The sequence below is a fragment of the Macaca nemestrina genome, unplaced genomic scaffold (genome assembly GCF_043159975.1).
Source record: "Macaca nemestrina isolate mMacNem1 unplaced genomic scaffold, mMacNem.hap1 Scaffold_87, whole genome shotgun sequence".
Classification (NCBI taxonomy): domain Eukaryota; kingdom Metazoa; phylum Chordata; class Mammalia; order Primates; family Cercopithecidae; genus Macaca; species Macaca nemestrina.
Genome location: NW_027257878.1, coordinates 114,770 through 135,785, shown reverse-complemented (window position 1 = coordinate 135,785; position 21,016 = coordinate 114,770). Strand labels below are relative to the sequence as shown.

Genomic DNA, 21,016 nt, shown 5'->3' with positions numbered 1-21,016 from the left:
AAAGTGGCAGGAGGACTGTTTAGAATGTGTTCTGAATCTGAGCAGTCCTGCCACACTCGTCTGTGATGTGGTGGTGTCCATGGTGTCACTTTTACAGAACTTTAAGAATGCCTCTGTGAATAAAATACATTTTATTCTTAGTATTTCTGTTTTGAGTTTTGAGGTGTGTAAAACATGTTAATGGTTTCTTTCCCTTACAGAATTTGCTTGTTCTTTTTTTTTTTTTTTTTTTAAATGCCTACAAGACTCTGAAGCACATTAATCGCTTAAAAAGGAAAGAAAAAAAAAAGGGCCAGGCGTGATGGCTCACGCCTGTAATCCCAGGGCTTTGGGAGGCCGAGGCGGGTGGATTGCTTGAGCCTCGGAACTCGAGACCCAGGGAACCAGCCTGGGCAACCTGGTGAAATCCCATCTCTACGGAAAACACACAAATTAGCTGGGCATGATGGCTGCACACCTGTAGTCCCGGCTACTCCAGAGGCTGAAGAGAATCGCTTGAGCCTGGGAGGCGGACCTTGCAGTCAGTGGAGATCACGCCCCTGCTGTCAAGCCTTGACAGAGTTGGGACCCTGTCTGAAAAACAGCAACGTTCATAACGTATGGGTGAACTGCCCGGCTGCTCTGTCTAGAGTAGAATAAATCTAATTATGTTTTTGCCTTTTATTAGCATTGAAATTTTCTTAATTATCCCTTTGTTTTCATTACATTGTAGCAATATATTGCCGCTTAGAGTCTGGAACAAGTAGGCTTCTCTGGATCAGGTTCTTACTGGATGGCTAAAACTTAGAATGATTTTTCCCTTCCTTGGATGTGACTTATAGAACTTTGCCTTTTGAGGTGATGTGCTGCATTTGATAGCGGACACAGGAATGCCCGAAGAATTCACTTACAGGGCTAAAATATACGTGCTTTGTAGTGTTTCCCTCCTAGAATGAAAACGGTACCTCTCATTTGTGGGTCGATGATGCTATTTGCTGAAAACTTTTAAAATTTTATTTATTTTATTTTATTTTTTTCAGACGGAGTCTTGCTCTGTCGCCGAGGCTGGAGTGCAGTGGTGTGATCTTAGCTCTCTGCAAACTCCGCCTCCTGGCTTCACGCCATTCTCCTGCCTCAGCCTCCCGAGTACGTGGGACTACAGGTGCCCGCCAGCACGCCTGGCTAATTTTTTGTATTTTTGGTAGAGACGGGGGTTTCATCGTGTTAGCCAGGATGGTCTCGATCGCCTGACCTTGTGATCTGCCTGCCTCCTTCTTCCAAAGTTCTGGGATTACAAGCATAAACCGCCGCCCCCGGCCAAATACATGTTTGTTTACTGCCTCAGTCCTACGTTGGGTAGCCCTGTTCTTCGTCGGATATTCAGGGAGCGGGGGCATCTTGAGTCTTGAAAGGTGTGCTCTGCGAGATGGGAATCTTCCGGCTGCTTATTTAGGGAATCCTGCCGGCTGTCATTTACTGGAGAGCGCAGTTTCCTGGCTGCCCTGGTCTTTGAGGGGAGGGAGACTGAGGGGTCATTTTCCCACCTGGACCAATGTGTTTATTAAACCTGGTTTGTGTATCATTTGGATCTTTTTATGAAGGAAAAGCTACATCTGTGACTTTCAGATGAGTGGAAGTCATGTTAAAAAATATATATATATATATAAATATATATATATATAAATATATATATATATATATATATTGGCTACTATGGAGAAGTTTTGTTCTTGTGACCTGTGAATACAGTCACAGGAGAGCAGAATGTTCACGGTGTGGGTGCTTACAGTGTACATGCAGAGTCACATTCTTCACTAGTATTACGTTAAAAAGTGACAAATAAGAGAAAAATATTTTGCTCATTACAACGTCGGTAAGAAGCTGGCAGCACTCTTGTTTTTGGAGGGGTGTGAAGGGAATATTGAGAAAGTGTCATCAACATTAGACTCGCCCACTCTGCAAATCCTGTGCCAGCTGGAGTGAGGATCCCGTGATGGAAAGATGCACCCCTGTTCCCGGAAGGAGTTGAATCTTTGTAGCGCTCAGGACGCATGGTTCATCTCTATATAAAGGCAGAGTGTGAAACGCCGTGGAGGCTGAGAGAAGCGATGTGGTTAGCAAGTATGAGTGAGACGTTTGGGGCTTGTTAGCACCTGGCGTGTGTGCAGCAAGCTTTGCTATCTGCACATGTGTGATCCTTAGAACACTGGCGTCTGGAGCCATGGGGGCTGTCGAGGGCCCCAGCTCCCGGCGGGCTGAGGAGTTCCCTGTTACCACCAGGATAACCGTGATTTTTGAAGGCTGTCACTCAATCCCAAGTCCTGGAAGGGGGCTCCTTTCAGAGAGGAAAACACCCCTAGAGCCTCAGGCAGAATTCAGTGATTTTTCTTATAATGTTGCTTAGATTTCGCAAACATGAAACCAAGAACATATTTCAGAATGCTTATGGTTCTTTTGTAACCATGGAAACAAAGTAAGTTGCAGTCGATGGACAGTTTGCGGAAGCTGAACTGCCTACATCGTGAGCACGGCGCTCTCCCTACCGCCCTGGGCCTTGCTCCGGTTTTCTGGGGAGGCTTTGCAGGGCCTCTTGGCTGGGATACCTCTCTCATGTCCAATGTTGCTACCCCTGGTCACAGCCATACTGCTGGGCACCTGCGACGTGAGGTCACTGAGTGGACACGGAGCCGCGGGGCAGCAGTTGGTCAGGAGGTGGCATCCACATGGTCCGAAACAGGTTTCTGTTCATTAAGAATGATCATTGCAATAAAAACAGAGTGAAAGAAAACTCTACTGACCTGAGAATGCGTCCGCTGAGTTGCATAGGGAAGTGCAGTGAGGAAGGTGAGGGCTGAAAGGAAATGAGGGAGGGAGAGGAAAGGAGAGAAGGGAAGCGAAAGGGGGAGGGCGGATGGGAGTGAAGAGGGAGATGGAGGAGGAAGAAGAGAGAGGGCGGTGGGCAGGAGCCTGGGAAATGTGTCCCAGAGCCGGTTCCTGACCGTCGTGGGTGCGTCAGAGCTGATCTTCCAGGAGAGGTGGCCTGGGAGGGCTGACCCTTAGGAAGTGAGGGCCAGGGGGAGCTGATTTTTTGGCCCTCAGCGGGGCTGTTGTTGACCTGAGATACAGTCGATAGTTTTCCTGAAGAGATCGTCTGCACAGCCACCGTTTGCTGCCAGGTTGGAGACAGAAGTGCTCCTCCCCATGGATTCTTTCTAGTTTGTGGATTTTTCCCAGTTTACCTGAGCAGCCTGTCAGTGGAAATGTCGGGGATTACTAACATGTCTCCATTCTACAGAGCAGTCGACCAGCTTCCGATCCTGTAGTTGTTGGGGGCACCATTCCGGTCCTGTCAGTGCCGGCCCAGCGTGGAAGCCGCAGCTCGAGGCGCTGGGAAACCTGCGGGGCTCTCACTGCCAGGGTTCTGATGGGAATCGACCGCTGGAAGAAAGATGTCCTTAGGGCAGAGCCTGGCGAGGAGGGGGTGCTGCTGTTGCAGCAGTACATGGAATTTCAAATGACAAATGAAACAAGCTTTTAATTATGACCAGAGCCCTATGCTCTGCGTTTCTTCAAATGGAAATGTTGTGCTGAAATGAAATTGCTGTTAATCGGTTGCCTCATGCAAGACGCAAGACGGAGGGCTGGGAGCAAAGTAGAACGTGGACTTATCTACAAAGCTTCCTCCTCTCAGACTATCATCAGCTGGATGGTGCTACACAGGAATATGCGAGAATTCGTGTGAGAAAGGTGATGGGTGCAGACCTGTGTGACCGGCAGGTGTGGGGGAGGTTTGAGAGAAGCTTTTGGCTGAAGTGATGTCAGATGCAGGAGCTGAAGTGTGATGTCTGTCTGGATGGAAGAGCACACACGCCTCAGGGCTGCGGGAAACAGATAAAGGAGGAGGTGGACAGACGTGAGTCGTGTCTTAGGAATGGTAGCAATTCAGGCAGACCCAGGATCAGGCTCCCACGGGGGAGGAGTGGATATCAGGACCCAGGGAGCGTGGGGCGGGGGTCATGCCCAGGCCTCTGCGGGTCTTGCTCTTGTGTCAGCAGGGCCCTGTGCTTGCCCTCCTTAAAACTTTCCTGATCCATAAAACGGGCACGACAAAATCCACCTTGTGACACTGAAGCTTAAATGAGATGATGTACATGGTGTCTTCCTTCCCTTCCTGACACATCCTAGACTCACAGCTATGGTAGCAGCGACAGACTGGATGGAATGCTGGAGCCCCCTTGCGCCTGGTGAAGCCACATGGATTTGTGCAGTGCTGGCGACTGTCTCTGAAAGCCTTTGGTCATGGCAGTGGCAGCCTGGAGTGGCTCCTGGCATACTTGAGTCTGTGGAGTGCAAGGTTGACTGGAGCTCCGGGGCCATTGATACTGTCCAGGGGTGAGCTGATGAGGCCCTAAAACATGGGGGGAAGGCCGAGAGGACTTGGCTGCCAGAAGCATTGTAGATTTCTGGCTTCGAGAACTTGCTGACTTATGGACATAGGAAGGTAAACCCAGATGGCTCCAAAATTGTAAGTCCAGAAGAAAGGTGGGAGGGTACAATTGCTGACTAGGTCATGGTTGCCCTGTCCCTTTGTTTCTGGCCATCGTTTCTCCTCCCTCCCCCTGCCTTTGTGGGCTGGAGGGCCTGAGCCTGCACAGCGGTCTATTTCATGATGACAATGGCCGATTATTACCCTGCAGTAAGAAGTCTCTCCATTTTATTTGGCAGCAGTAGTTAAATAAATTTAAGGAGTGATGGTGTAGTAGTATTTGTTTTGTTTGTGCTTTTTTTTTTTTTTTTTTTTTTTTTTTAGTGTCATTTAACTGAATGTTATTTCCAATTTCACTGATCACTTTGAGAGGCCAAAACATGCTTTGATTTGTTATTTTGTGTTTGAGCTAGTTTATTGCCTCACAGGAATGCCAAGTATTCTGTTGTCACACATCATTAAGTATCTCAAATTGTGTTACTATAATACTTAGCTGAATTACCTCCCTTATTTTGGCTTTTAAAAATCTAAAATCTGTGTGAAACACAGGATGGTGCATCTCCATTGAGGGTTGTTGAGAAGTGTGACTTTTGCTGGCATGCTTGAGAATCAGTGACATTATTTTATAGAAACACTTTGTAACTGACAGCAAAGCTAGAAGCTCCTGTAAAGGGCAGAGTAGGCAACGTGTGATGCTTTGAGGGCCATAGAAGTCTCTGCATATATTTCTTTTGTGAAAACGTCAAAGTGTAAAAATCACTTCTGGTTCCCTGGCCAAGGCTCGGTCGGGGATCGTGGTTTGCAGACCCTTGACAGCAGCTTAGCTGAAAGCTGGTCTCCCATGCGGTGAGCAGGAGCCTACCTCATTGCTTCAGCCAGAAAGATGCTGCCCTCATGCTGAAATTTACTTCAAACAAACTTGAAAGCTCTGGCACCGCTGCTCATTTCCATACTGTTGCAGGCTATCTAAAATACGGAGGATGCCGTGGCGTTTTGATTTTGTTACTCCTCTTGAAGGGCTCTGAGATGGCTCATCGCGAGTTAGACATTTGCAGAAATGATCAAGCAGAGCTGCAGTCATCTTGCAGATCAAGTGACGCTTTTTCTGAAAGCTTGTTACAGGCTTAAATTTCTGATCCCGTTCCATCCACTGATCTTGTATGATTGGTTTTGTTTTGCACCCATTTGGGTCTGTGAAGCGTCTCCCCACCGTGGTAGAACTTTAGCTCTGATTTCATGCATGATTCGATATCCTTACTCCTCTTCTGTGAGGAGAAAGCGCTGTAGCTCCTGCGTGGTTTCCGGCCCCTCCCTGCACGCGGATGGATTGGGAGGTATTTGTGGTGTGTGAACTTGCTACCCCCAAAGGCTCCTTGTTGACTCCCCTGGACCAGACTCTTCCCTACTCCCATGGACTGCACTCCTCCCTCCTGGTTCATTCCCCGGACCACATTCCTCCCTCCTCCTCCCTGGCTCACTCCCCTGGACCACACACGTCCCTCCTGGTTCACTCCTTGGACCACACTCCTCCCTCCTGGTTCACTCCCTGGATCACACTCCTCCCTCCTGGTTCACTCCCTGGGTCGAACTCCTGCCTCCTGTTTCACTCGCTGGGCCGAACTCCACCCTCCTCCCTCCTGGTTCACTCTCCTGTGTCCCCACGCCTCTCTCCTGGTTCACTGCCCTGGGCCCCCACGCCTCCCTGTTGGTTCACTGTCCTGGGCCCCCATGCCTCCCTTCTTCTTCACTCCCCTGAGCCCCCACTCCTCCCTACTCCCCTGGGCCACTTTCCTCCCTCCTGGTTCACTCCCCTGGGTCCCCACTCCTCCCTCTTGGGGTCGTGTTAGTTTCTGCTGTGCTTGTGCCAGCACGATAAGGCTGAGTGGCAGCTCCAGGGCTATGGCTGCGCGCGCAGCTGTGGTGTTAGTGCAGAGAACTGTGGGGATGCAGCTGCCCTTGCTGTGATGCTTCGAGTGTCACAGTCGGTATGGGAAACTGGGTGGGATGTGGATGTCCCAGGAAGGGACAGGAGCCTCCCCTCAGCCTCTGTCAAACAGTTCTCAGCCAGGCATGGTGGCTCATGCCTGTAATCCCAGCCCTTTGGGAGGCCGGGGTGGGTGGATCACCTGAGGTCAGGAGTTGGAGACCAGCTTGACCAATGTGGTAATTTTTGACACGTTAAGGATTAAGGAAAATGACTCTCACTCGTTTGCCTTGCTTTTTAATTGATGATTGGTGTAGCCCAGTAGTCTGAACTTGTTAAGCAACCATTCTTACTGAAAGACTAATGTTTAAAAGTCTCTTCCTCTGGACACGTCTTTGGCTGCTGTAATCAAATGCAATGTAATCAAATGCAATGTAATCAGCACTGGTTAATGGCTTTCCTTGTTTGGCTAACAAATGCTCCTCAGAAACTTTGGTTTCTTGTTATTTTTATTTATAATTATGTTTTAAGCCTTCTAATTTTTCTAGCTTTCCTGCGAGTTGGGAATAACTGTGATGGGTGCTTAGTTTGGGATGTTGACGTATACTCTATGCCCAGCTACTATGCCATTGTGTGAACACTGATTTCTCACTTTCTCATGAAGACTGATTTCACCTAGTTTGGTAAATTCTATTAATTTTAAGGAAGGGAGTGGAATGCCACTGCTGTTAGGAGGCTTTTTTAAGGATCGGGGAAATGTTGCCATGATTATTACCGTTACAGAAGGAACATAAAAATACGTGCTGCCTTCAGTCATGATGAATATGTAAGTCCGCGTCTGGGACTGCAGAAAACGGCAGCCCCAAATCTTAAAATCGTGTGGATGTACCAAGCCCATCTGCAGGGCACTGTGGAGCAGCCTGCATTAGCCGAAGTTGGCCCACAAGCCCTGAGGGATGGTGTCTGAGTTATGATAAGGCTCTGACTTGGGATTTAACAGATCTCCTAATACTGTGATATTCTAAACAAAGACACGATACTGCCCAGGGAGCCCAGTGGGCACCTGTAGGCAGTGTAGGTGAGAAAAGGTTCCAAAGAAGATTCCTGCAGCTCAGCTAGGAGGATTCTGTAAGGCAGTAGACACATCAATGTTCACATAGGAGTGTTGAGCTATATTCATTCCTTTTAAGCAGCCAGGCTTGTGTGTGTTTTTAGGGGCACTCACATAGCGCCCCTTCCACCCTCACTGCCGGTTGTGCCTGTTTGATGTTGCGGATTTCTGTGTTAAGTGTGTCCACTCTCCAAATGTATCTCTGTCTCTAGAATATTTTAGAGTAGATCATTTATTGTTTAAACGCTTGCTTTTAGTGAGGAAGAAATCTTTAAAACGAGCCATACAGACCCTGCTATAAATGTTGAACAATGGAATGTGTAATGTTTAACACGTCGTGTTTAAAGTAGAAGACAGTTTAATTTAGAAATCCTGTTGGAATGCCAACTTAAATTACCACCATCCGTATGCATATGGAAAAGAATGAGAGAGAATGTGTACAGAATTGGAATTTTGTCTATTTTGTCGAGATTCTGTAATGTATCAGGTACAAGCCTCACTTCATGATTTAAATGCATGAAGCTGAAATTACAAAACTTGACAAAAACATGCCTTTGAATAGTGAGCCTTTATCCTCCTTGAAATAGTGATTTATTCACTAAAATGTCCACCTGCAACTTTGTCAAACACATTTGTTGCATTAGTTCTCAAGTGAGCTCAGTTTTCCAGACAGGGAGATTATTATTGCTTAGTGTTTGTCCTGATGATGTTGGTGAACAGGGAAAATCCTATGATGTGGATCCTCTGTGTGTGTTACACAGCAGACGCGGCCTGCCCAACCCTCTGCCTGTAACTGGGAACCTTGACTGTCAGGATCATTGTAGAGAACCTTGAGGAAAGCAAAACAAAAAGCCTCTGGAGTAGCAAAAGATGTAGCTGATTTCATGCAGTAAAACTTACACATTTTTCTTTAAAATGCATCCTTCGGAACCTCAGTTTGCTGATTATTTTAGAATTACTGTAGTCTGCTGACAGCAGTCGTGGGAACAGGTGCATGGCCCGGCTGGTGCAGGGGGTCTCAGAGCGGAGTCACACTGCTGACACCGAAGGAGGGGCTGGAGCCATCACGCTCGTGACTCGTGCAGATGGCCTTGGCTGACCTCCAGAAGAGAAAACGTCAGTATCCAAGGAGGAAAAAGTCTATTAATTTCATGAGTGTTTGCCTTCGCAGTGGCTACAACCCTGAGTTTGTGGCACCTGCTGTCTCTGGAATGAGGAGTCTTCCCTTCCTGGCAGACAAGCTCTAGATGGGCACAGGAGCTGTGGTTGCTGGATTGAAGAGGTTTCCTTCTTGGGGAGGTGGCCTTCGAGCCTGACATGAAGGAAGCTGTGACTGGCGGGAAAGGGCCTTGGAGACAGTGTATTTACCAGCAGGGTCAGTGACTGAGAACCATCCTGTTCCGAGTGTTGCCATTCTGGTTCTAGAGTAAACTTGGGGAGAAACAACAGCCAAAAGCCTCGAGGAATATTCTGTGATGTTGATCACGTTTGGTAGATTTGTTGCTGAGACTCTGAAATGAGAAGCCCGGGAGGTGCAGGTCTATCAGGCCGTGGGACGTGGGAGAGCTGCTGCTTCAGGGGTTGGAGTCCCCGTGCCAGAGGCTCAGTCCTGCAGAGACTTTTGCACAGTGGGCAACTGCTGCCTCTGGTTGATTGTGAGTCCCCCAGATGAATACCCATGAAAGGTACCATGTCAGTAAAGAGTCAAACTCTGTGAAGCATTTGGAGGTTTATTCTGAGCCAAATGAGTTACCATGGCCCTTGATATTACCCTCAGGAGATCCTACGAACGTATTCCCGAGGTGGTCAGAGCCCAGCCTGGTTTTATAGCTTTTAGGGAGACATGAGACAATCGATCAAATAAATGTAAGATGTACATGGGTTTGGTCTGGAAAGGTGGGACAACTGGAAGCAGGGGTGTCCAGGTCATAGGTAGATTTGAAAATTTCCTGATTGACAGTTGGTTAAGAGAGTTGTCAGATAAGGGGTTGTGGAGACCAAGGCTGTGTCATGTGGAGGAAATCCTCCAGGTAGCTTCGGAGAGAATAGATTGTAAATGTTTCCCATCAGACTAAACGTCTAAGTTCTGTCTAATTCCAGAAGGGAGGTAGGGGGATGAGGCAAGTCCGACCCCCCAGCGATCATGGCCTGGACTAGTTTTTCAGATTAGCTTTGGAATGCCCTTGACAAAAGCCGGGGCTGTTCAGATGGCCAAAGTGGCTTCGAATTCTAATGTTTTTACAACCAGAAGGTGATTGTGTTTTTTTCTGTGGATGACAGCCAGTGTGGTAATTAATATTTTGTTAGCAGATTAAGTTGGAAGTCAATGTGTTTTCATGTATGTTAATTATTAAATCATCAACAAACAGAGAAGGGCTTACTTTGAAACCAGCCTGAGACTCAAGAGGCTCATCAAAGAAAACGATGGACTTGGGAGAACTGATTCACGTGTTTACTGCGCCAAGTTTCAGGCATTATGAGAAGTCTGTGCTGATACATTGTGACTTGAGAACTTAAATCTTGATGGACTCTTAAGAGTGAGGCTTTTTTCTTTTTCTTTTTCTTTTAAACGGTCAGCGTTTCTGTCTCCTGTGTTTTGTCTTCCAGCTGTGGAGCACTTTAGGTTTGTGTTCACGTGGCGTTGTTCCCTGAACCACCAGGTTTGTGGCTCCGCGGTCCTGCCCGCCTTGATCGCGTCTTCCCCGCCCCGTGGGTTTTATCCTGAGGACGGTTCTCCGCTGTGTGGAGTGGAGGATCAGTGGACAATGGCTTTACCGACTCATTTTCTATGTAGCTCCCAGTTTCTCAAAATCATAATTGTCTTGGATTCCCTGTGAACTGGGAGTCAGGCCTTGGGCACAGTGCTGGGTGGCCTTGGGTGCAGTACTGGGGAAGGAGGGAGAGATGAGAATAGGAAGGATGGGTTTGTCAGGGGAAGGACCCTTTTGCCGCATTCCTGTGTCTGTTTTAGGTTAAAGATGAATGGCCGGGTGGTGGATGTCTCCCCTGCTGTGGCTGGACCTCGCTGTGCTGAACCCTGAGCAGGGGCCCCAGCAGCTGCCTCCTGCCAGGCCGGGGCCACAGGGCTGGGCTGCTCCCTCTAGGGTGGGTTGCGAGGGCTCGTGCCAAGTTGCAAGGGTCTGCACCGCTCCTGTGTGACCTGAGGGGCATGGGGGAAGCTTTTCTGTGCTCCTTACCTGGGAGAAGTTGAGCTCACCTGGGCCAGAGCCTCTGGGGAGGTATTAAGGCAGAGGCCTGGAATTCCTGCTTTCCCCAGACAGCAAGAAAGCTCAGTGTTGCACCTGCTCTGAGATGCCCTCAGCAGCCATATATAGTTGACTTGAACATGAGGGAAGGTGCCAATTAACCCGGCTCTGTGGAGAGCTTTGAGGAGTCCAGGCCCTGGGCCCCGGGCTTTTTAATATGTTCCTTCCTGAACAAAAAAGAACAAAAGGTCCCTGTGGCTGATGCTGACTGCATGGGGTAGGACATGCCGAGCTTGCGTGGGGCTTGCCCCTGAGTTTTCCTGGTGCTCCTCCCAGCTCCCACGGACACCAGCCTCTCCAGGCCGAGGCTTGTCCTGTTTAGACCCTTGTTGGTGGGGTCTGTGGTCCTGGATCGAGGGCCCAAGCACTTCTTTCATGATTATAAATGATTCACCAGAGACGCACGGCTGCCCCCAAACATCTCACGAGCATGAGATACAGCCAGTGTCGCCGCCGCAAGCTCATAATTCTAGTGGAAAGAGGAAATTTTACTTTTAATGTGCTCGTGTGACTCAGATGCAAATATTTAATTCCCGTTCAACTTTCAAGACCTTGAGAACCTCTGAGATTCCTTGAAAGCTGTTCCTTTGCCCCACGACTAACTCTCCTGTGGAAGGAGGCTGGGGTGGTCCGCGGCGTCTGGGGTCCTGCTGCGTTCTCCAGGATTCCTTAGGTTTCATCATTAGTCCCAGCTCTTCAGCAGGTGGAGCTGATTGACTCTGACATTTCCATTATATTGTTCTTGTGTTGCCTCAGTTAACTTAGAATAATCAGTATTTACCAGAAATAATTGATGGCGAGATGGGAATTATTGGTGATTCCCTGACATAGGCAGCCTGTATAGATAAGCGTGTTACACGGTGTCTGATTTCTGAGATGTTGGTCCAAACCTTCTCAGCAACACACTTTGAAGGGTAGATTCCTGTGCAGGAGAAGCTGCTTTTCCCCGAGACGCGGTGGCGGCCCCTGCACTGGCATGGCAGGGTGGGCGTGTGACTGGGCAGGGCTGGACCTGCTCCTGTCCGCCCCTGTGCGGGGCGCGTACCTCCGCACCACATGTGTGTCGAGGGTGCCTGCCTTTGTTCCCCCAGCTCGAACTCATAGAATTGTATACCTTCCTGACACATTCCTGCATAGAGATGATTAGATCTGGGGGCTGAATCTCAATCTCACATGCATGTAGGTAAATTATTCACGTAAATGACTTGGGTCCTCCACGTTCAGGGTCAGGAGGCGCGGGGTGGGTTTGGAGACAACTGCCTGGCCTCAGGAAGTTTCTCTCAGAGCCTGTTTCTTTCTCTAGCAAAGTAAATGATGCCTTCCTCACGGGGCTTGACACACGCTCAGTACTCAGATGCTGTCTGGTCTTTATTATAGTTAGTATTTGGGGAACAGCATGGCTGGTAAGAAAATGCGTTATCTTTACAATTTATAGAATGTCACACAAGGCAAGCGTGAAACCGGGACTCTACCCTAATCTGAAGGTGCTGGTGCTTAGTCTTCTGAAGCATTTTGTTGTAATTCTGGCGTGTGTCAGCCAAGTCATATGATGGCACCGCATGCGTGATGCCAGCTCAGTTACCTTGGAACGGGGAGCCTGAGGCTGCCAGGGAGCAACCCTCCTACCTCCAGCCTTCGGCGGTTTCTCTCTCTCCTTCCCTCTGTCCCTCCCTATCCCCCACTCCTCCTTTCCACTCCTGCTCCCCTCCCTACCCCCCTCACTTACTCTACAACAGAGGTCCAGACTTTGACAAATCCCAGCTGGGCCTATTTATCACTGGGCTGGGAAACCAGAGGGAAAGGGGCCCAGTTACTACAAAAATAGAGAATTGAAATAGAATGTGAACTACTTTTGCGTATTTTTTATTTTAATCTGAATATGAAAGGCAAGTATCAGCATAAAAAGGGTGCTAACTGCGCCACACAGCTCCAAGTCTGCCTTGTCGGGGCTCCGTGGGTTCCCACGCCCTGGCCTTCTCTATGAGTGTCTGGACACGCCGTGGCTGCGAAAGGAGCATTCAGTTATGGTCCTTTGAATGTTGCAGAGTCATGTTTAATAAAAAAATCTTCACGTTTACCCACAGCCAAGTCTTGATTTAATAACAGGTACTGCAGGTCTCTGGGTGGGCCTGAGCCTCTGTTTTAGAAGCAGCCGCACCATCCGAGGGGCAGGTCCGTGTGGGCTGGCAGGCGGCCTGGTCCTTGGAGCACAGGGTGGACCTGACCCAGTCCTGGCAGTGGGGGGCCTTGCAGTTCTAGAATGTAGTGATGCAACCTGTGGCATAAATAAAAAGCCTCATGTGCCCCCATGAGAAGCTGGGGCTTCCCCTCAGTACTGTGGTGTGCTGTGTTTGTGATCGTGCAGATGTAAAAGGGTGAGGGAGATGTCTAAAAACTAGGCTCCCAAAGACAGCCCTTCATGTCGGGTGCTTTCATGTGTGTATGTACACCTGTTTGACGAGTGTACACCTTCACGCGTGCACCTGTTTCACGCATGCACACCTGTTTGTGCATGTGCCTGTTTCACACTTGTGCCTGTTTCGCGTGTGTGTGTGCCTGGGCATTCCCCTTGTATTGCGTCATACGTTGTATTTTACAGATTGTTTTTTTTCAGTTTGTATCGTGAGCTTGTAACGACGTCGTGAAGAAAAGAGGGGATCCTGGCAGCCTTTGGCTCTGAGAAACGTGATGTCACGGGAACAGATGAGACAGCCCGGGTGAGGCCGGCAGAGGCCATCGTGGCCTGGGAGTCCGTGCACATCCACTGTCTGTCGCTGTGTGACAAGTGACCACAAAACTAGGGGCTTAAGGCAAAGTACACGTACGACTGTACAGCTTCTTCAGGTTGCAAATTCAGGGCAGCCTTGCTGAGCGGCTCTGGCCCAGTCCCCCGGGTCACCGTGAAGATGCTGTCCAGGGCTGCAGCCATCTGTAGGCTCAGCTGGGCTGGAGGTTCTGCTCCAGGATGCTGTGCTGACGTGTCTGCGGGCAGAGGCCTGGTCCTCCACACCTGGTCCCTCCCTGGGGCTGCCAAGTGCATTCCTGCCCAGGGCCGCTCCTTTCCCCAGAGACGTAGCAGTGCTGGTCTTATGCCCAGCGTCAAGGTGGCCGGGTCAGGAGCAAAGACTTGTTTCCCCTACTCGGCGGCTACTCCTGCAGGGCTGGGAGACAGTGGAGGTCGCGCAGGAAGGTGTTCGCTGAAGACCGTGCTCTGTGACTTGACGGGTGTTCCTCCCAGGAGGGTGAAATGGAGACTGGACGCTGGGAGCGGCATCCTGCGTGACCCCACGTGTAGTGGGCTCACAGCAGAGCTAAGTCCTTCCTTTACAGATACTTTTCAGAGTTTGCCCGTCTTTAGATTCTCTGATTAACATGTCTGAGGAGGGTCCCAGGAGTCTGCCACCTGCCAGGCCAAGGAGGTTCCCTACATGTAGCTGGTACCCTGACACCCTGAGAAATGTGACTCGAGAGGATCATCTGAGTTTCCTAAATGAGTCACCTGCCTTCTCTTCCCTTTGCTTTTATGCCTCCCCCAGGGTGGGTCAGTCCTGTCAGCCGCAGCGATACCTGCATGCTGGGGTTCCAAGGAGATTGGGGGTGTGTCGGGTCCCCCAGGGAGATTCGGTGACTGAGGATGCTGTCATAGCAGCCAACATGTCCCTATCGTTTTCACTTTTAATGAAGTTCAGTTACTAGGTTTTCTGAGGCACAGTGATGTCCTTGTGAAAAATTGGTGATCAGGGAAGCAAGCAAGTGTGGGAAAATGATCCTGCCCTTAAATCTAAAAAATGATGAAACAGCAAAGAGCCCTGAAGAGCCCATGAACCTCCTCATGGGGCAGTGAGGAGACACCTCAGTAATGGCTTAAAAAAAAATGAGATCATACTGAAGAAAAAGTACACTAAATTTTGGGTCTCCTATGGGTAAAGAGATTGTGGTTTACATTTTGGAGGCATGCATTTATATACTTATTTATTTTTCTTTGCTGGATTTAGAATTAGTTGAAATAATTGTGTTTTTTAAATTTAAAAAAATGGGGTATACGAAGTCTAATCTCTTTGTGACATTTCTGTACTGTGAGACTCCACATACAAAAGTGAAGCCCAGACTGTCTGTCTCTAATGAGCCAGAGAGAGGTGGTCATCTCCTGCAGGCCGGTCTGGTCTCCAGGCATCTGGCCATCCTCCCAGTCTTGGGCACACCTGCATCACTGGTGCTTCCTGCCAGACTGTGACTCTGCCCAGGTTTCAGGAGCACCCGGAACTGTTTTCCTAGGGCCTCCTGCTTTGTCCTGGCTCCTGGAAGCACAGGCTTTTGATGAAGGACTCTCCCCACTGCTAGGTAAATTGGTGATTGCCCCACAGTCTGTGTTTCTTGCATGGGGCGCAGAGCGTCTGGGCGTGGTGTCGTGGCCCTGGAGCCAGCTCTAGGACTGCCCGGCGGCCTTGCCTCCGCCCCTCATCTGGGAACAGGGCGGTGGGGAGGAGAAGGAAAGCAGGGTCTTGCCCCTTCTGCGTCTCGAGAACACGGGAACACATCGTCCCATTGCCTCGCACCATTCACAGCCCAGGCTTGTGTGAAGTATTATTTTATAACCTCCCCTGACAATGATGTATTTTATATAAGCAGCACATAAAGTGGTAATTTAATACCCTATCGAGGAGGATTAAACAATAAGGAGCAGATATCGCTGTAGAAAAGTTACTTTATCCGGGAAACATTTATCTACTGCAGGTGGATGTGAACCATGGCTTCCTCCTCGGTGGCTCCTGACGAGCCTATGAGATTCTGTCCTGTTCGCCACTGTTAGTTATAAGCTACACCTTTCCTTCTATGATGTTAGTTACAAGCTCTACCTTTCCTTCTATGATGTTAGTTATAAGCTCTACCTTTCCTTCTATGATGTTTATTTCTTGCCTGTTCACCACTGTTACAGTTAAAAGCTATACTTTTCCTTCTGCGATGTGTATTTCTTCCCTATTCACCACTGTTAGTTACAAGCTATACCTTTTCTTCTGTGCTGTATATTTCTTGAAGGCATGGACTAAATCCTAATTCCACAGTATTTGATGAACACGCTCAAGAGATACTTGTTTGAATGAATGGATTAATGGAAAATAGAAGTGGTGACTTCACTTTTAATTCATTATGTCAAACTTTGTTTACATGGAAAATTTTATGGTCCTTTGGATAAACAGGGCCTCTGTGCAGGGTTGTTAGAGATTGTGAGAGTGCCTCAAATGGCTCTGTGGCTCTAGGCCCACAAAGGTCTTTCAGGGACTTGGTGGCGGCACCTGTGTTGAAAACTGAGTTCTGCAAATCCATTCGAGTGACCTGCCAGCACACACAATCCTACTTCCCAATTGATTTCTGCACAGAGGCTTCTCCTGAATGCCCCAGGTGAACGTGGGTTTAGCCAGCACTGCTGGGCTTCCACAGCAAGCCAGGGTGCTGCAGGGATGAGAGAGAAGAGGGGCAGGACCAGGATCTTCTTGGGACCCAGTCCCCGTGTGGGGACGCTGCCTGGCCTGGCTCTTCTGTGGGAGGTCAGGGAAATGATGGCATGGAGGGACTGTTGGCACGAGCTGCTTGCTCAAACATAGATCCCAGTTCTGTGTGAGAGGCAAAATAGAAATTTATGTGGATATCATCAGTAACATAGCAAATATGGGCTTCTTCCCTAGGGTGGCTGTGACCCTCTTGCTCATCTGCTGAGCAAAGGCCAGGCCCGGCCTTCTGGGCCTCCACAGTGAGCTTTTCCCAAGCTCTGTCCACTCCGTGGAGATGGCCAGAGCCAGGGCAGACAATGGGGTGTTTGCCACTTTTTGTTTTTCTTTTTCGAGACGGAGTCTTGCTCTGTTGCCCAGGCTGGAGTACAGTGGTGTGATCTCGGCTCAGTGCAAGCTCCGCCTCCCAGGTCACGCCATTCTCCTGCCTCACCCTCTCGAGTAGCTGGGACCACAGGTGTCTGCCACCACACCAGGCTAGGTTTTTGCGTTTTTAGTAGAGACGAGGCTTCACCGTTTTAGCCAGGATGGTCTCGATCTCCTGACCTTGTGATCCACCCGCCTCGGCCTGCCAAAGTGCTGGGATTACAGGCATGAGCCACCACACCCGGCCAGGTATTTGTCGGTTTTTGAAAGCTACATTTAAAGAATGAAATAGACTGAACAGAATTACTTCCTTTTGAATGTTTAATACTTAATCTACCAGAACACTTAAATACAGTTAATGTATTCAAATAATAAGAAAGAACTTTCCCTCCATTTCCAAAGCAAAAGTATAAACAATCTTTTACTTGGCAGGGATTTCACTATGTTTCTTAAAAGCCGGCAAGCACTTTTCCTGAAATAGACCCGTCTCTTCCTCTGCATAGATCCTATGAACATTTTAGCTACATTTCTGCTATATCTTGATGTGTGATAGATTATAGAAAATTCCTTGCTACTGGAACTTCACGATGCTTTCCTTTTAAACATCAAATAGAAAGTATGGATAGTAAATCTCAGATTAGTTGCCATTCTTGGTCTTGGTAGAGCTGCCACCAACAGCCTCTGTCAATTACAACAGAGTATGTCTCCCCAGCAACTAGGTTTAGATTGCAGACCAAGCCAGGATCACCCAGGATTCAATGCAACGTCTTCCAAAGCTGTAGCCACTGCTCCTGGAAAAGATTTGAGAAGCCCTCCCTTTGATGCCTGTGCATGGCTGTTCTCAGATCACAGCAGCTGCAGCAGCATCTCGGAGGATGCCGGCAGGGGTGTCCTGGGTACTGACTCCACGGCAGGGGCCTGCAGTATCTGAATGAAATGGCCGTGACACTGTGCACCCTAGAGGAATCCACAGCCACGTTTCAAAGGTGCAGTGGCCCGAGGTGAACCCCAGAGCACTGAGGAGCCTGGAGTTGACCTGTCACAACTCCATTGAGAGAACTGACTGAATTCCGAACCTGTGCGGGCAAAAGATGGCTATTTGCGCTTGGCTCCTTCCCAGGACAGGGCAAGGGAGGTTGTCTGTACAGCTAGTGGGAGCTTGACTCTGTTCACACTCGGGGCTGAGTCACGCTCCTTTCTGTGAGCCCAGGGAAGATAGACATGCCTAGCTTTCCTGGAAGAGGGCCCTGATGAGTCGAAGCTGAGCTTCAAGATGTTCGGTGTTGTGGTGTGCGTGGCGGGTTCCGAGTCGGTGTGTGCTGAGTGGGGACCCGGCTGCTGCTGTCGCTATTGGGCTCAGCAGACGCTGCGGGGGAAGTGGCTCCTGTGGTACTTGGTTTTCTCCTCACAGAGGTGGGTTTCCCTGCGGTGAAGGTGTTGGTGCTGTGACAGGCAGCCTGGCAGGAGGAAAGGTGCTCGTGGGGTTGTGCCCCGAGGTCCCCTTCCACTTGAGGAGTAGGAAGTGGGTTTGGGACCCTGCTTCCCGCTGCGCTCCCTTGCTAGGTTCTTGGCCTCGGGGACCGGGAGAAGCTGAGTAGAGGCCTGAAACCTGGACCCCTTCCACAGCCTCCGCGGCACTTGTGGTGGTATGCGGGACATGGCCCTTGGAACTCCAAGCCCTACCCTGGCATGCCCGCCCACTGGGGCGTCTCGGGCACCTGCTGTGTGCTAGGCTCCGTGGTGGGGTGGGCGGTAGCAAGGGCTGTGGGGTAGAGTGGACACGGTACGCGGATGATGAGAAGCGTCAGGGAGGCAGTGAGAGCACAGCTGAGACCTGCAAGGAGGGGACTGGCTGTGGGTGTTGGGGCTCAGGGAGCTGCCTCTACCCAGAGCCACAGTGGCCAGTGAGGGCAGAGCAGGGGACCGAGGCCCAGGGAAGCCGTGTGTATGGTTCGCATCAGGTGTGCGGGTCTGCCGGGCTGTGCGGCCCTTCTCAGTCCTGGCTGGGCCTGGGGTCCCAGAGGGAATGGAGGGTCTTTGCATCTCCCTCCTCTTGCTTCCCTGCTGCTTCCTGGTCAAGGGATGCTTCTTTATTGCAACTCTGGCAGTTATTGTGCATACTAAGAGGAGTTTCACAAAATCATAGGGGGAGAGGCGGACTAGGGATTCATTTTTTTTCTCCCCCTGATTTTATACGGAGGCTTCTACTATCCCTTAGTGTGGAGGCAGAGTGCAGATGCTCTACAGTTCTCTGTCCAGGAAGAGAAGAGCTGCTGGGAAGCCACAGAGCTGATCATTGCAATAGCTCTGACATTTTAAAGTGGGAAAATGCTGATGTCTATAATAATCAGAGTAAAACTTCAGTAGCTTCAACATAAAGATTCTGAGATGATCTTAGAGCCATTTCGTCCCTAGATCCTTCTACAGTGTGGAGTGTGACATCTCTACCAGCCGCTGGTCAGTGGCCGCCTGGGGGTAACTGAATGCTTGAAGTGTAAATGAGAACTTCTAATTTTATTTAATTTTAGTCAAATTTAAATAGCTCTATGGGCCGGGCACCGTGGCTCATGCGTGTGTTCCCAGCAGTTTGGGAGGTCGAGGCGGGTGGATCATGTGAATTCAGGTGTTCAAGACCAGCCTGACCAACAAGGTGAAATCCCATCTGTACTTAAAAATATAAAAAATGAGTTGGGCGTGGTGACAGGCGCCTGTAATCCCAGCTACTCGGGAGGCCGAGGCAGAAGAATCACTTGAACTCGAGAGGCAGAGGTTGCAGCAAGCCGAGATCGAGCCACTGCACTCCAGCCTGGGTGACAGAGGGAGACTCTGTCTTAAGAAAAAAAAAAGATTTTAAAAAACCCTACATGCCCCTAGTTGCCTCTGTAGGAGACGGCATGGTTCCAGAAGGTAGACTTTGTGTTGAGGACTCTGCAGCGTCAGGCTGGAGACAGTCTCCCTTCCTAGCAGCGTGGGCCGCTGGGTCCTCTACCAGAAGGGATGGTGGCGTCTCTGGGAGGTATTTGTGGACTCAGATCTGTGTGGATTAGTGACTTGTGTTACTCACAGATACTTAATTTTATGGGTAAATGAATACCTGGACTGGCTGCAACTTCAGGGCGAGATTCGGGAGTAGGGAGTGAAAAGTGACGACGGAACCCTGGGCTTGTCCTGCCATCCCCAGGAACCGGTCGGGGTGCCTTCTCGTCTGAAGTCCCAGCACGTGGTCAGGGTACCCCTCCCCTCTGAACCCCCCCGGAAGTGATCGGGGCACCAATCCCCTCTGAAGCCCCAGCACCTGGTCGGGGCACCCCTCCCTTCTGAATCCCCCAGCACATGGTCGGGGAGCCCCTCCCTTCTGAATCCCCCAGTACCTGGTCGGGGCGCCCCTCCCTTCTAAAGCCCCCAGACCTTCCTGGCCTGCGGTGCTGCTTCTCCAAATTCTGCCCTTGGCTGTTTTCTAGGAATCACCTGTACCCGAACAGGCTGCGTGTGTCACTTCTTGTCGGATCTGGGTCGACGGTGAAGCTCATTTATCTTGTCTTCCTCCTCACGTGCCATATCTCACCTGTTGTCTGTCTGAGTTTGTGTGAGTGCGTGTTGTGCGTTCTCAGGCTGTGCTTGGTGCTTAGGTGACAAGAACGTCTTAGAGCAAGGGACTGCCTGCTCCAAAGGACGCTGTGAATGAATGGAGACACGGTTTACTTGTGGGGTTTAAATTTCCTTGGTGTTGGAGGCAATTAGGGGGAAACAAGGTCTAAAAAAGCCCCTGGGGATGAGGAAGGCAATAATGAAAGAAATTACTCTATACACACTTAGCAGTTGGTTTAATTTGTAGGTGAATTTTGCATTTTGAGAACTACTAAAGCTATTGTTTGTAGGGATTCCTTGATGAGCTTCTTGTTTTCTGTCAAGTAGAAAGTAAAGTGGATCGGTTTTGCCTTTAATTCTGACTGACTAGAATCTACTTCCTTTTTCCCCCCCATTCACGTTAGGGTGGGGATTGGACTAGAAGAGCTGTAGGATCTCTTTATTTCTGATCTTAAATGAATTTTTTCTTTAATTAGTTTTTTTGTTTGTTTTGTTTTGTTTTGTTTTCGGTGAGCTATTACTTTTTCCTTCAATGCACTGTTCTTTGGTTTGGAAAACGGGCTCTATTTGTACCGTGCTTTAAATGTACACAATGGTTCTAAATTGCTACTTTTCGTTAAAGTTAGATACAACATCTTAATTGAAATGTCATCCATAATTGAGGCACAGTCTGAGGCCTGGAGACCCCTCTTGTCACTTCCTTCCAGCCGTGTCTCCTTCTCTGGCCACGTTGCCCCTGGCCACATCTCCTCCCCCCACCACGCCGTGTCATCCCCCCACCACGTCACC

The 21,016-nt window shown here is 49.5% G+C and overlaps 1 protein-coding gene across 24 annotated transcripts in view; it reads left to right on the top strand.

Moving 5' to 3' along the window:
* LOC139361655 (disco-interacting protein 2 homolog C-like) overlaps positions 1–21,016 on the top strand; it is a 230,607-nt gene that overhangs the window by 104,874 nt on the left and 104,717 nt on the right. For 3 of the 24 annotated variants that reach the window (XM_071090415.1, XM_071090411.1, XM_071090391.1), the window contains exon 1: positions 7,119–10,037. The exons of 17 other annotated variants lie outside the window; for them this stretch is intronic. The gene's annotated coding sequence lies outside the window, so the exon portion shown is untranslated. Of the gene's footprint in view, positions 1–7,118; positions 10,161–21,016 lie in introns of those variants that run through there. 4 more of the 24 variants (XM_071090413.1, XM_071090408.1, XM_071090389.1 and 1 more) reach the window with 2 other exon arrangements.